This window comes from Pogona vitticeps, chromosome 2 (genome assembly GCF_051106095.1).
Source record: "Pogona vitticeps strain Pit_001003342236 chromosome 2, PviZW2.1, whole genome shotgun sequence".
Classification (NCBI taxonomy): domain Eukaryota; kingdom Metazoa; phylum Chordata; class Lepidosauria; order Squamata; family Agamidae; genus Pogona; species Pogona vitticeps.
This window is the reverse complement of record NC_135784.1, coordinates 97,107,236-97,120,562: the sequence shown is the minus strand read 5'-3', so window position 1 is coordinate 97,120,562 and position 13,327 is coordinate 97,107,236. Positions and strand designations below refer to the sequence as shown.

At 42.5% G+C, this 13,327-nt stretch overlaps 1 protein-coding gene across 23 annotated transcripts in view; it reads right to left on the bottom strand.

Annotated features, from left to right (window-relative positions):
• MAPK9 (mitogen-activated protein kinase 9) overlaps nucleotides 1–12,886 on the bottom strand; it is a 71,228-nt gene extending 58,342 nt beyond the window's left edge. For 11 of the 23 annotated variants that reach the window (XR_013541859.1, XR_013541860.1, XR_013541861.1 and 8 more), the window contains exons 1-2: nucleotides 12,779–12,886; nucleotides 6,360–6,542 (exon numbers count right to left, since the gene is read on the bottom strand). The gene's annotated coding sequence lies outside the window, so the exon portion shown is untranslated. Of the gene's footprint in view, nucleotides 1–6,359; nucleotides 6,543–6,631; nucleotides 6,750–11,811; nucleotides 11,950–12,729 lie in introns of all 23 variants that reach the window. The other 12 variants (XR_013541863.1, XM_078385687.1, XM_078385682.1 and 9 more) reach the window with 5 other exon arrangements.
• Between the last annotated feature and the right edge of the window lie 441 nt (nucleotides 12,887–13,327).

Sequence of the window (13,327 nt, the reverse complement as noted above, 5' to 3'; positions counted from 1 at the left end):
ACTTCCCAGCAGACATTAGATATAAAACCTGAAATGGCATTGTTGAATGTCATGCCAGGAATTAATGATAAAAAAATGAAACACTGTCTCATGTACATACTCACAGCAGCCAGACTACTCTGGGCCCAAAAATGGAAAAGCAAAGAAACTCCAACAATAGAAGAGTTTTTAAAGAAGCTATGGGACATAGCAGAACTGGACACACTATCTGAAGCACTAAGGGAACAATCAAGAGACTATGTAAAACAAAGCTGTGAACTAATATAATCTTGGGCCCAGAGGAAGACAGGAATGTAGGCCAAATTTCACTATACATGTATATGCATTCAGTGCACACTGGAAACCCAAACAGGGAGAGCGGAGGGTTAACGAGGCTGGAGTCTTTGACTCCAAACAGGGGGAGGGCTTAATTTAGTAGAAGGATTTTTTCTTCCACTTTTTTCTGTTTTTGTTTTTGTATGTTGATGTTTTAGTTGAATTTAAATAATTTTTTTAAAAAAGCTGAGATCAATAAATCGTTAAAGGATGGGGGAAAAGAATTAAACAAAAAAAAATACAGTCGTGCCCCGCTTTACAATTGCCCTGCATTACGACAAATGCGCTTTACGACGATCTTTTTGTGATCGCAATTGCGATTGCAAAACGATGGTCCAAATAGGGGAATTTCGCTTAGCGATGATCAGTTCCCCTGCTTCGGGAACCGATTTTCGCTTTACGACGATCAAAAACAGCTGATCGTCGCGTTTTCAAAATGGCCACCGGGTGCTTAAAATGGCTCCCTGCTGTGCTTAGGGATGGATTCCTCGCTATACAGGCAGCGAAAATGGCCGCCATATGGAAGATCTTCGCTGGATGGTGAATTTTTACCCCACTGGAATTCACTGAATGGTTTTCAATGCATTTCAATGGGGTTTTTAATTTCACTTTACGTTTTCGCTTAACGGCGATTTTCCTGGAACGGATTATCATCATTAAGTGAGGCACCACTGTATTAAAGCTTTATTAAGCTACAATAAAGCACACTGTGCATCTTGGAAACCATACAAAAATGAGTATCCCCGATTCTGTAGTAAAATTAAAATATGTAATACAAAAAAAAAAAAAAAAAAAAAACAGTGGTCAAAGAACTAGATAAAAAGAAATGGTAAATGCAGAGAAGTTAAGAAACATGAAGGAATTATACTACAAAAAGAAAGTGTAGGAGATGGTAAGGGGATCATAAGTAAAAGCTGATCTGCGTTGGCTCCTTGTTACCTACTGTGTCAGATTTAAAGTGTTGGTTATGGCCTATAAAGTCCTTAATGGTTTAGGACCTACCGTATTTTTCACTTTATAGGATGCATCTGACAATAAGACGCACATAATTTAAAAAAATAAAATAAAACTCTGCCCCAGCCAGCTCATCATCCGGAAGCGTTCCCTGCCCTGGAAGGGGAGGAGAAGGGTGGCGTGGTGGCGATGGTGGCAATGGGAAGCCAGTATTTGCTCCATAAGATGCACATACTTCCCCCCACCACCGCCAGCTAACTACCTATACCAAATTACAGCACTGAGATATCGCTCTGCCTTTTCAAGGGCTAGATTTAACTGCTTTCCCTCAGCCCTTTAAAAGGGTGTTTTAATAACCCCATACAGTGAAAGGATTTGTCCCTGTGGGAAAGAAATTATTGAGACCTTGGCACACATCGTTTTCAGTGCTGTATTTACCAAGCCATGTAAACAAATAAGACTAGATTCTGCTTTTGAGGGGGTGGGAAGAAAAATAACAAGAGTGAGAAATGTGGACAAAAGGGGTTGTTCTAACCACCTCCACTGGAATTACCTGGAAAAATAAAGCAGAGTTGTCTGCTGCCTCCGTTAAAAAATGAGAGTGTGAAAATTTGTGCTCACTATCCATAATAATGATAGAGGCCACACACCCTTTTATAATAATGTCTTTAAGATCCTTGCCTGGGAAAAAGAACAGGAACAGCTGCTATCCTCACTTGAAGTAGCCAATCAACACTGATGGCAGCTGACCCTCCTACCCTGTTTCCCCGAAAATAAAACATAACCTGAAAATAAGCCCTAGTATGACTTTTCAGGATGCTCGTAATATAAGCCCTAGCACAAAAAGAAGCTCTAGTTAAGTGAAACTCCACCCTCCACCATTGTGCAGCAACCAGAAGATGACATGATTGTATTTGAATAAATGTAGATTGTTGAACATGAAAACAAATAAAACATCCCCTGAAAGTAAGCCCTACTGCGTTTTTTGGAGCAAAAATTAATATAAGACCCTATCTTATTTTCAGGGAAACATGGTGACTACTGTTTTCTAGGAGGTGGGGATATCTGCAAGTGTAACAGCTACTCTGTGCAACTCTGTCCTTTTCATGGAATTATGGGAATGTTAAGTCTGAGATGGGATAAAAACAATTATCATGAGACAGATTTCACTAAGTGGCAGTACTTTTTAAAATATAATACAATAGATACGATAGAATTTACTTCTGGCAGATATCACACAAAAGTTTCAGAAATCACCATTTACTTTATTATTTAGCCACTTATTTTCAAGTCAGCACTAGTTCTAAAGTTTTTTCAAAACTGTACCAATTTCCATGTCTTCAGGCTACTCATATACATTAACACACTGTATTTCATAACCAGATCTGTATCTTAAACAGGCCAGCTCTGCAGTTCTAAGATTATAATCATTATTATTATCATTTGCATAACCATAATGACCTTAAACTCCTTCATGGATTGCTGCCTTGTCGTGACGAAGGGGCTTGAGTAACTCAGGGAAACTATGGGCTATGCCATGCAGGGACACCCAAGACGGACAGGACATAGTGGAGAGTTCCAACTAAACGCAATCCACCTGGAGTAGGAACTGGCAATGCCACTCCAGTATCTTTGCCAAGAACAACCCATGATCAGAAACAAAAGGCTAAAAGATATGACGCTGGAAGATGGGCCCCTCAGGTCGAAAGGCATCCAACATGTTACTGAGGAAGAGCGGAGGGTAAGTACAAGTAGCTCCAGAGCTAATGAAGTGGTTGGGCCAAAGCCGAAAGGACGCTCAGCTGTGGACGTGCCTGGAAGTGAAAGGAAGGTCCGATGCTGCAAAGAAAAATACTGCATAGGAACATGGAATGTAAGATCTATGAACCTTGGGAAGCTGGAGGTGGTCAAACAGGAGATGGCAAGAATAAACATCGACATCCTGGGCATCAGTGAACTAAAATGGACAGGAATGGGTGAATTCAACTCAGATGATTATCATATCTACTATTGTGGGCAAAAATCCCATAGAAGGAATGGAGTAGCTCTCATAGTCAACAAAAGAGTGAGAAAAGCTGTAATGGGATATAATCTCAAAAATGATAGAATGATGTCAATACAAATCCAAGACCTTTCAACATCACAATAATCCAGGTTTATGCACCAACCAGCATTGCTGAGGAGACTGAAATTGAAAAATTTTATGAGGATTTACAACACCTTCTAGAACTGACACCAAAGAAAGTTCTTCTCATTCTAGGGGACTGGAATGCTAAAGTAGGGAGTCAATAGATAAAAGGAACAACAGGGAAGTTTGGCCTTGGAGTTCAGAACGAAGCAGGGCAAAGGCTAACAGTTTTGTCAAGAGAACAAGCTGGTCATCACAAACACTCTCTTCCAACAACACAAGAGGTGACTCTACACATGGAAATCACCAGATGGGCAGTAGCATAATCAGATTGATTATATTCTCTGCAGCCAAAGATGGAGAAGCTCTATACCAGGCTTGTCCAAAGTTGGCCCTCCAGATGTTCTTAGACTACAGCTCCCAGAAGCCTTCAGCACAACCTCTGCTGGCCAGGATTTCTGGGAGTTGAAGTCCAAGAACATATGGAGGGCCAAGGTTGGACAAGCCTGCTCTATACAGTCAGCAAAAACAAGACCTCGAGTGACTGTGGCTCTGGTCATCAGCTTCTCATAGCAAAATTCAAGCTTAAACTGAAGAGAGTAGGAAAAACCACTGGACTAGTCAGGTATAATCTAAACCAAATCCCTTATGAATACACAGTGGAAGTAAAGAACAGATTTAAGGAACTAGATTTGGTGGACAGAGTGCTTGAAGAACTTTGGATAGAGGCTCGTAACATTGTACAGGAGGCAGCAACAAAAACCATCCCAAAGAAAAGGAAATGCAAGAAAGCAAAGTGGCTGTCCAACGAGGCCTTAGAAATAGCAGAGAGAAGAAGGGAAACAAAATGCAAGGGAGATAGGGGAAAGTTACAGAAAACTGAATGCAGACTTCCAAAGAATAACAAGGACAGACAAGAGGGCTTTCTTAAATGAACAATGCAAAGAAATAGAGGAAAATAACAGAAAAGGAAAAACCAGAGATCTGTTCAGGAAAACTGGAGATATTAGAAGAACATTTTGTGCAAAGATGGACATGATAAAGGACAAAAATGGGAGGGACATAACAGAAGCAGAAGACATCAAGAAGAGGTGAGAAACCTATATGTGGGACAGGAAGTAACAGATAGAACTGGATATGGAACAACTGATTGGTTCAAAATTGGGAAAGGAGTACAACCAGGCTGTATATTGTCTCCCTGCTTATTTAACTTATATGCAGAATACATCATGTGGAAGGCTGGACTGGAGGAATCCCAAACTGGAATTAAGATTGCCGGAAGAAATATCAACAACCTCCAATATGCAGATGATACCACTCTGATGGCAGAAAGTGAGGAGGAATTAAAGAACCTTGTAATGAGGGTGAAAGAGGAGAGTGCAAAAAACGGTCTGAAACTCAACATCAAAAAAACTAAGGTCATGGCCACTGGTCCCATCACGTCCTGGCAAATAGAAGGGGAAGATATGCAGGCAGTGACAGATTTTACTTTCTTGGGCCCTATGATCACTGCAGATGGAGACAGCAGCCACGAAATTAAAAGACGCCTTCTTCTTGGGAGGAAAGCAATGACAAACCTTGACAGTATCTTAAAAAGCAGAGACATCATCTTGCCAACAAAAGTCCGAATAGTCAAAGCTATGGTTTTTCCCGTAGTGATGTATGGAAGTGAGAGCTGGGCCATAAAGAAAGCTGACCACCGAAGAACTGATGCCTTTGAATTGTGGTGCAGGAGGAGGCTCTTGAGAGTCCCCTGGACTTCAAGGAGAACAAACCCATCAATTCTAAAGGAAATCAGAGAAGACTCCTTGGAAAAGACCTTGATGTTGGGAAAGTGTGAGGGCAAGAGGAGAAGGGGACGACAGAGGATGAGATGGTTGGACAGTGTCACTGAAGCAACCAAGATGAATTTGACACAACTACGGGAGGCAGTGGAAGATAGGAGAGCCTGGTGTGCTCTGGTCCATGGGGTCACGAAGAGTCGGACACGACTAAACGACTAGATGACGACGAATGACCCTAAAACAAGGTTATGTATATAACTTGATCACAGATTATAAATTATAAAATCCAAAGCTCCTGAAAAAAAATACATGTTCAGTTTCTAAAAGTCCCACAGCAAAGTTCTGTGGAACATTTACCATGCTTTTCTAGAGGAGAAAATACTTCTTTCTTCCCATACCCATAACTGTTTTGCAGAGCTTTTTGACAGAAAGCATGTGTCAGTCTTTGGCAAGAAGCAAGCAGCAAATATAACCAACCATGTGCACCTTTAAGTCTAATTCAGTTAAATCAGGTCTCCACTACTGAATCTGAATTTGCTTTCCACAAGCCATGAGCTCTACTGATTAACAATGCCAGTCAGCCCAGTAGAAGTTAATACATTTTTGCCTGGCCTGCCCCCATTTTTAGAATTGCTTTATAAAATGTTGATTCTATAACAACCAAACAAAACATTCAGTGTTTTTTCTTTCATTAACACCAACTTGGAGTCTTCTAATTATTTCAACCCAAGGTTCCAATATGTTTTATGGCTGTATTCAAATTCCATGGGTTATTGTTATTGCTGTTTATTGTTTTTAACTACTTGCAATTATACCCTGCTCTCCCACTACAAAATAGTGCTCAAGGCAGCTTACAATCTTTGCACAATAATAAAAACAAGGAAAGCAAATTTAATAAACTTAAAACATCATTTACTGCTGTGGATTTGAGCTTCAGCACCCTGTTCCCTTTCATACAGCATGTCTACATCTATTTACATTTTCAACTTTTTTTGTCATTATGTCAAAATTGGAATAAAATATGGTCACCATCAATTATGGTTCACCTGAATAAACTAATTCATAGTTTATGATCATTACTGTACCTGTTCAGATATGATACCCAAACAAACCTGAACAAAACAAGCATAAAATTAAAGAATAATGTAACACATTGTGTTATGGCTTTTCATACTTACTCAAGCACAATACTAGTAGGTTATTACGCTTAGGTGATATGATGGTATAGTATTGTATGCTGGAAGGTACCTTGGTGGTAATTTAGTTCAACCCCTTTTTCAGTACACTGTGGTTAGAGATAAAGCACTCCTACATACTCCTGTTGTACATCTTCCACAAAATGTTTAGTTGCTTCAGTAATCCTGAAACAAACAACAAACAAAAATTTGACATTTTTCTATAGCAAGGAGTGTGCAAAAGAGCTAGAAGAAAATATCTTATTTTTAATTACCAAAAATGTGTTTATAGCACAAGAAGAATTCAAGCTTTGGCTTTCATCATTATTGGTGCATGAGAGTGCAGCAATGATCTTGTGTTGGCACAGCAATTCAACATTCTATAAGGCAGTTCTAAAAATGGAGAGGAACAAGGATGTCAAACTTCATACAGCAATGGGGAACTGAAATACTGACCATGGCGGCACTACCATTCACAAAGAGATACCAAGCAGGGGGAAATCCCCAAATCTGACTCCTTTTTTCAATCAGGTAACCACTTCTCTCCCAAACACAAAGTATGAGAGCTATTTTTTCAAGTTCTCTAGGTATCTATTGCTTAGAGTCACAAAGTATATTTGCCGGCTTATAAGACGACTGGGCGTATAAGACGACCCCCCAACATTTCCACTCAAAATATAGAGTTTGTTATATAATCGCCGTATAAGACTACCCCCTCTTCCGCACACCTTCCACACACCAAATAAAAGATGCTATTCATTGTCACCATTGTACGGCCGCAGTGCGACCGCAGCACCTCCGGCCCACCCCTGCATCTCCCTATGACCGGCACTAATGCGCAAATGCACATATGTGAGCTCTGCGTAGACAAGGGGCGGGGCGGAGCACCACTGCTTCCTGCCGAGCAGAACGGGCTGGTCACGTTGAAAAGGCTGTCACCCCTGTCTCGCTGCTGATGCTCACTGCGACTGCGCTGGATACCACGCGATACTGGACGGCATGTAGAATGTGGGCAGGCATCGGGAGGCTATTATGAGCACTGGGCGAGCATCGAAAGGCCACTATGGACAGCAATGTCTATCCCAACTGAAGTGCACCCGGCGTATAAGACGACCCCCCCACCTGGAGGCATGTTTTTCAGGGCAAAAAAGTAGTCTTATATGCCAGCAAATACAGTAATCAAAATGACTATAAGTGAGCACAAGAAGGTATAAACCATCAGTGTAAACCATCTTGATTGCTGACATGGGTTTTGTCAACATTAATGCTGCTCTTTACAATGTAAAGTCTGACATCCTTTTTGCTGCTGGCAATGTGAGGACAGTATTGTGTAGCAATATCAGGCCATTTCCTGGCGTTTTGAACTGTGGTTAAAGAAGCAAAATATCTCAAGTTCATAAACCGAGGGTTTTTTGAAGAAGTGAATTACTCAACAAAATTATGTAACTATGGGCCAATTCAATCAAATGTTAGCCACTCATAGGGCTTAGGATACAGCAAATATTCAAAGATGGGGCTGTTTACATCTTTTGGACTGTGATTCCAGAATATCCCAGCCAGCATGGCCATTTTCACTGGGGCACTCTGAAAGCTGTAGTTCAGAAAAAGAGCTTCCCATGTCTGATAACACTGCCACGTTAGCTCGTGCCTTTAGTAAAGAGTCTTGCCTTGTAAGAAGATGCAGCAGCAGTAATGTGCCATCAATGAAGGCCTATTCTATGGCAGTGGTAGAGGCAAAGAAGTCAGTCTTCTCTGCCACTATTGCATCTGCATGAAATCACACAGCAGAGCTTTTTTGAATGATCAAGGGCCTGCTACATGCTAGCCCCCAGGCAGATAATGCAGACCACAGTGTAGCTCACTGTGAAGAATTTGCACAACACCTTGCAGGCAAAATAGCTCAGATTTGCTCTGACTTGGATGCTGTAGCTGCTTTAGGTCCTGCGAATGAAACTGTGGGCCCTGCTTGCCCTGTGTTAATGGATGAGTTTCAGTTTCTGCAGCCTGATAATGTGGTCAAGACACGCAGGGAGATGAAGGCTATCAGGTGCCTGCTACATTCTTGCCCTTTCTGGCCCATAAAAGCCACCAGAAAGGGACTAACTGAGTAGGAGGAGTGGTGAATGACCTACCATGGCAGATGACCTACAATGGGAACTGGAGAGCAGATAGGTCCCTGTTGGTTTTGCTGGACCTCTCAGTAGCTTTTGATATTATCAACCACAGTATCCTCCTGACCCATCTCTCTGGAATGGGACTTGGGGTCACTGTTTTACGATGGCTCCAGTCCTCTCTAGAGGAGAAAACTCAGAAGGTGGTGCTGGGGAATTCCTGCTTGAAACCCTGCCTGCTAACATGTGGGATCCCTCATGGCTCTCTTTCATCTCGTATGTTATTTAACATCTAAATGAAACCAGTGGGAGAGAGTATCCAGAATTTTGGGATTTAATGTCACTAGTATACGAATGACACCCAACTCTACCTCTCCTTGCCACCTAAATCTGAGGAAGCTACTTCAGCTCTAAATCAGTGTTTCGTATCAGTAATGGACTGGATGAGGGTGAATAAACTGAAACTTAATCCAGACAAGACAGAGGTGCTCCTGGTCAGTCAAAAGACAGACCAGGGAATAGGGAATAGTTAAAAGTCCTAAACAAAAGTATGGAACTTGTTGACTTATGTAGGTACCTTGGAATACAGAATAGGAACACAGCTATACAAAAGAAATCAGGAGCAGCTTCCTTAAGGCAAAGAACATAACATCCAACAAAAATGTAGATTTGGCTTTCAGGATGTACTTTGTACAGTGCCACATTCTCTGTTCTGCTCTATAGCATGTATTCTTAGACTTTAAGACAGACAACCATGAAAAAGATAAAAGCATTTGAATGTACATTTATTGCAGGACATTAAGAACTTTTTGGACCATTGAAGAGGTACTAAAATGAATGAAAAAAGAACAATAAACAACAGAACTGAAAAACAACTAGAATACGTTGCCTCCGTAATAAGAAATGAAAAGTACAGATGTTTACAACTGAACATTAAAAGTAAATGAAATACAGGAAGGAAAAAATATATTGGAGAATTGTATGCAGCACAAGATAATTTTTTAGAGCTGGCATAGCAGTGTAATCATGATGACATCCAACCTCCAGTAGAAGAAGAACCTGGAGTTTTCTTTCAGGAAAATGGTGCTAAACTTATTTTTGTCAACTGCTACCTTTACAGTATGTCAACAAGAGAGCTCCAAGAAGTTCAAGAAGAGAAAGAACTGGACCACAGAGATATGGTCCACATGATCCATGATTAATGGCTTTCAAAATGTCACATTGAGATTAATGAAAGAGAATATATAAACTGTTACACAACAGAAATTAGTATGGTAATAAATTCAACAATAAATTAGGTTATTTCCTTACTACAAATAGTAAGTTACTGTTGGTTCCACTATCTTGCTAAGAATTAAATAATAGCTACTCTATACACTCTTGTGTAAAAGATTGGAGACATCTACACCTATTTCTGTCCAGCATAAAAGCACTTATACAGTACACCATTCCTGTATGGGTCACCCTATTTCTCTGAAACAGCCTAGGGAAATGGCAATAAACCACTGCAGATTCTTCTAGTACTGATTTAACACCAAACTACAGCTGGTCGAGTGTGAATCATTCAGTGACTGGAGTATATCCAAGAATAAACCAGAAGCTAAATGGCACTGCAAATGCACCAAATAATAGCTTATGTCACAAAGCTGTTGTCAGAACAAAAGACTGTAAAATGTTCTGCACCTTGACTGCTTTATGACACAATTAAAATCTTTAAATAAAAATTCACAAGTTAACAGTGCAGATTTTTTAATAAAATAATGCATATTATGATGTTCATGGAATGACAACTGAGTGAAACTCTTCCAAACCACGTTTAAATGACTGAACGGATTCAGTTTGTACATATGGCCCCAAAATGATACAGGAGAGTTAATCTGAACTATAAATAATCTAATACTCCTTTAGATAAAGGTTCGCCTTGACAAATTGTCCAGTCGTGTCCGAATCTAGGGGTTGGTGCTCATCCCTGTTTCCAAGCCGTAGAGCCAGCGTTTGTCCATAGACAGTTTCCATGGTCACGTGGCCAGCGTGACTAGACACGGAACACTGTTACCTTCCCACCGAGGTGGTACATATTTATCTACTTGCATTTTTCCATGCTATCAAACTGCTAGGTTGGCAGGAGAATACCTCTTAAATTAAGACATATATTTTCATGTGTTTGAAAGTGTATGGCAGAAGTAGTGTGGTTATTTGATGTACTTAAATCAGCAACTTCTTGCACTATGGTGTTATAAACACTTGCATATACATACTAGAAAGCAACAGCCAACACTGGCTTACTAGGGTGTTTTTATACCATAATGTAAAAATGAAATTATCACATATTACAGGCTATAGTAAGGTTTCATGTTACTCTCTTGATTACAGGATAAACAACTGTTTGTAAACATAACATATAAAAAGACTGAACCTGATAGAAACTTGAAGTCTTATTAGACTCTATACCTATATGGAAGGAACCTACAAAGAACCAAGATGCATGTCCTTCAAACCTCAATAGGATTTATTCATTGAGAATACAATAGTGCAACCTTCCTTGACAGTAAACACTGAGATGAGAAATATTACTGCATACTTTTTAAATTTAGGAACTGGGTATAGGGGGAAAACAGCAGTGGAAAAAAAGTGAAATGTAACACTTGGTGAAGGTTATGCTGTGTTCTGTGCCCTCAAGGCAGAACTGACTTATAGTGAACCCAATAGGGTTTTCAAAGTAAGTGAGATTATTTGAGGAGTGGCTTTATCACATCCATCCCCCCAGTGAGTTTCCATGGGCCAGTGGGGACTCGAACCCTGTTCTCTGGAGTCCTAGTCTGTCACTCTATCCACCACACTGAGAATCCAGTGTAACCAAACAAACAAAGCTCACTAAACACCCCTTTTAAAAAACCCTCCTTATTGCAGGAGCTATCATACAACTTATTCAGCAAGTTGTTACCTAGTGTTCTTAATAATTTCTCATGTTTTGGCACATGAAATTGTAGAAGTAGAACAAGCAGACTTTTCTTGAAAGGTGATTCATGTACTTGAAAATGAGACAAACGCAACATCTAACAGAATTCAAACTGAACAATCTGACACACTGACACACTAAACGTAAACCAAAGTTAACCTCAAGTCAGGGAAGTATGAACACCAAGAGTAGTGCCAACAACAGTGGGGGACATGGTGTTGTATTAAATAGCAAACACTGCTTGGCCTGCTGGCCTCCTCCTTCCATCCCACTACTGGGACTGGTCTGGGAAAGGGTGGAGGGAGTACAGTATTCAAAGACATGTGCAGACAGTAACAGCAAGCATACTTCCTTGAATGTTACATATTACCAATTGAATACAAACCCTAATGAAATCAATGGGTTCTACTTTCAAGGCAACCTGAGCGATCACTGCTCCTCTCCCGAACAATCCTATGGAACCAGTTGTTTGACACTGACGCGAATATTTCATTGGTTATCATTATAGCAAGATGCTGGGCCCCTGAAAAGGAAGGAGGCAAGGATGATGGCCCTGCACGCTTTGGTTCCTCCTCGTCCAAGAATGAGATCCAGCGAGTCATCTAGTCTGGCCCCGGCACAGGGCCAGGGACGGGGGGGGGGATCGGTCCAACCCCCGGAAGGGCGACCTCCTCTTCAGCCTCTCTCCTCTTCTGAAGCCGCCAAAGGACAAGGCAGAGGAGAAGCCGACGTGAGCGGCGGAGAAACCCGCGCAGCGCCCGAATTCCTCCAGCCCCGGGGAGGGCGAGCGGGCGGACGGGCCGGCCTGCAGCCGCCTGCCTCTGACGAAGCTACCAAGACGTCCAACGGGGGGAGGGGATCGCCCCCCCTCCTCCTTCCTCCTCCTCCTCCTCCTCCTCCTCCTTCGAGATGCCAACGACGAAGCCCAGGACTCCCCTTCACGCGCGGCGGGTTCGCTCCCACGGAGCGACCACCCCCGGCCCTGACACCCGAGAAAGGTGTCGTGGGGACGGCATGCGGGGAGGAGGGGCGGAGGGCGAGGGAGGGAGGGAGCCTGGCAGACCCTGAAGCCGACACCCCCCTCCCCCCCCCCCCCACACACACACACGCCGAGGGGCTGGAAAAACAGCAGAGAAACTTTCCGGCCAGAGCTCGGGGTGGGGGAGGGTGACTGAAGTCACGACGCCGACGACGCCTATGATGATGATGATCATCCTCATCGCCGCCACACTCCCTCCCCCACCGGCGCCTCCCATCAGCTAACTCGCTGGCTCCCCCCCACACACACACACACACACCTCACCCGCTCCTCGCCTGCCCCCATTCACGCCAGTTTCTGGCGCCCGCCTCACCTCCACCAAAGTCGCCCCGGGGCAAAACCGCTGCGCCGCTTCGGCTCCTCGTCAAGCTCCCAGAGGCTCCCCAGCCGCAATGGCCTCCCTCGGTCTCTCACAGGCCGCAGCAGGCCCGAGGACGCTGACAAACACCCGCGGGCGCCAATCCACAGTTAGATTCTTCAGGACTCGGCCAATCAACCCTCGGAGGCGGGCCTTAAAGGCCACTTTATAAGGTAGGAGGCGATGGTCGCCTTCTTCAGTGACACGGGGGGGGGAGGAGGGGAAAGTGACAGCTTTTATAGGTAATGTCACCTGTGCGAAAAAAGTGAGTCAAAAATGGCACAGGCACCGTAGGTCGCAGTAGTCAAGTTTTCTGTTACTATATTCTAAAGACAGGAGATAGGTGGCTTCCACATTATTATGATGTTTTACCACTGAGACAAAATAAAGTGACGTTAAGAATTAAATAATTGAGACACGAATACTTTCCCTCTCTTCAGAGGAAGGAAGACGTCACTGCCACATTATCAGAATCACCAGAGAAAAGTTACACATTAATCTTAA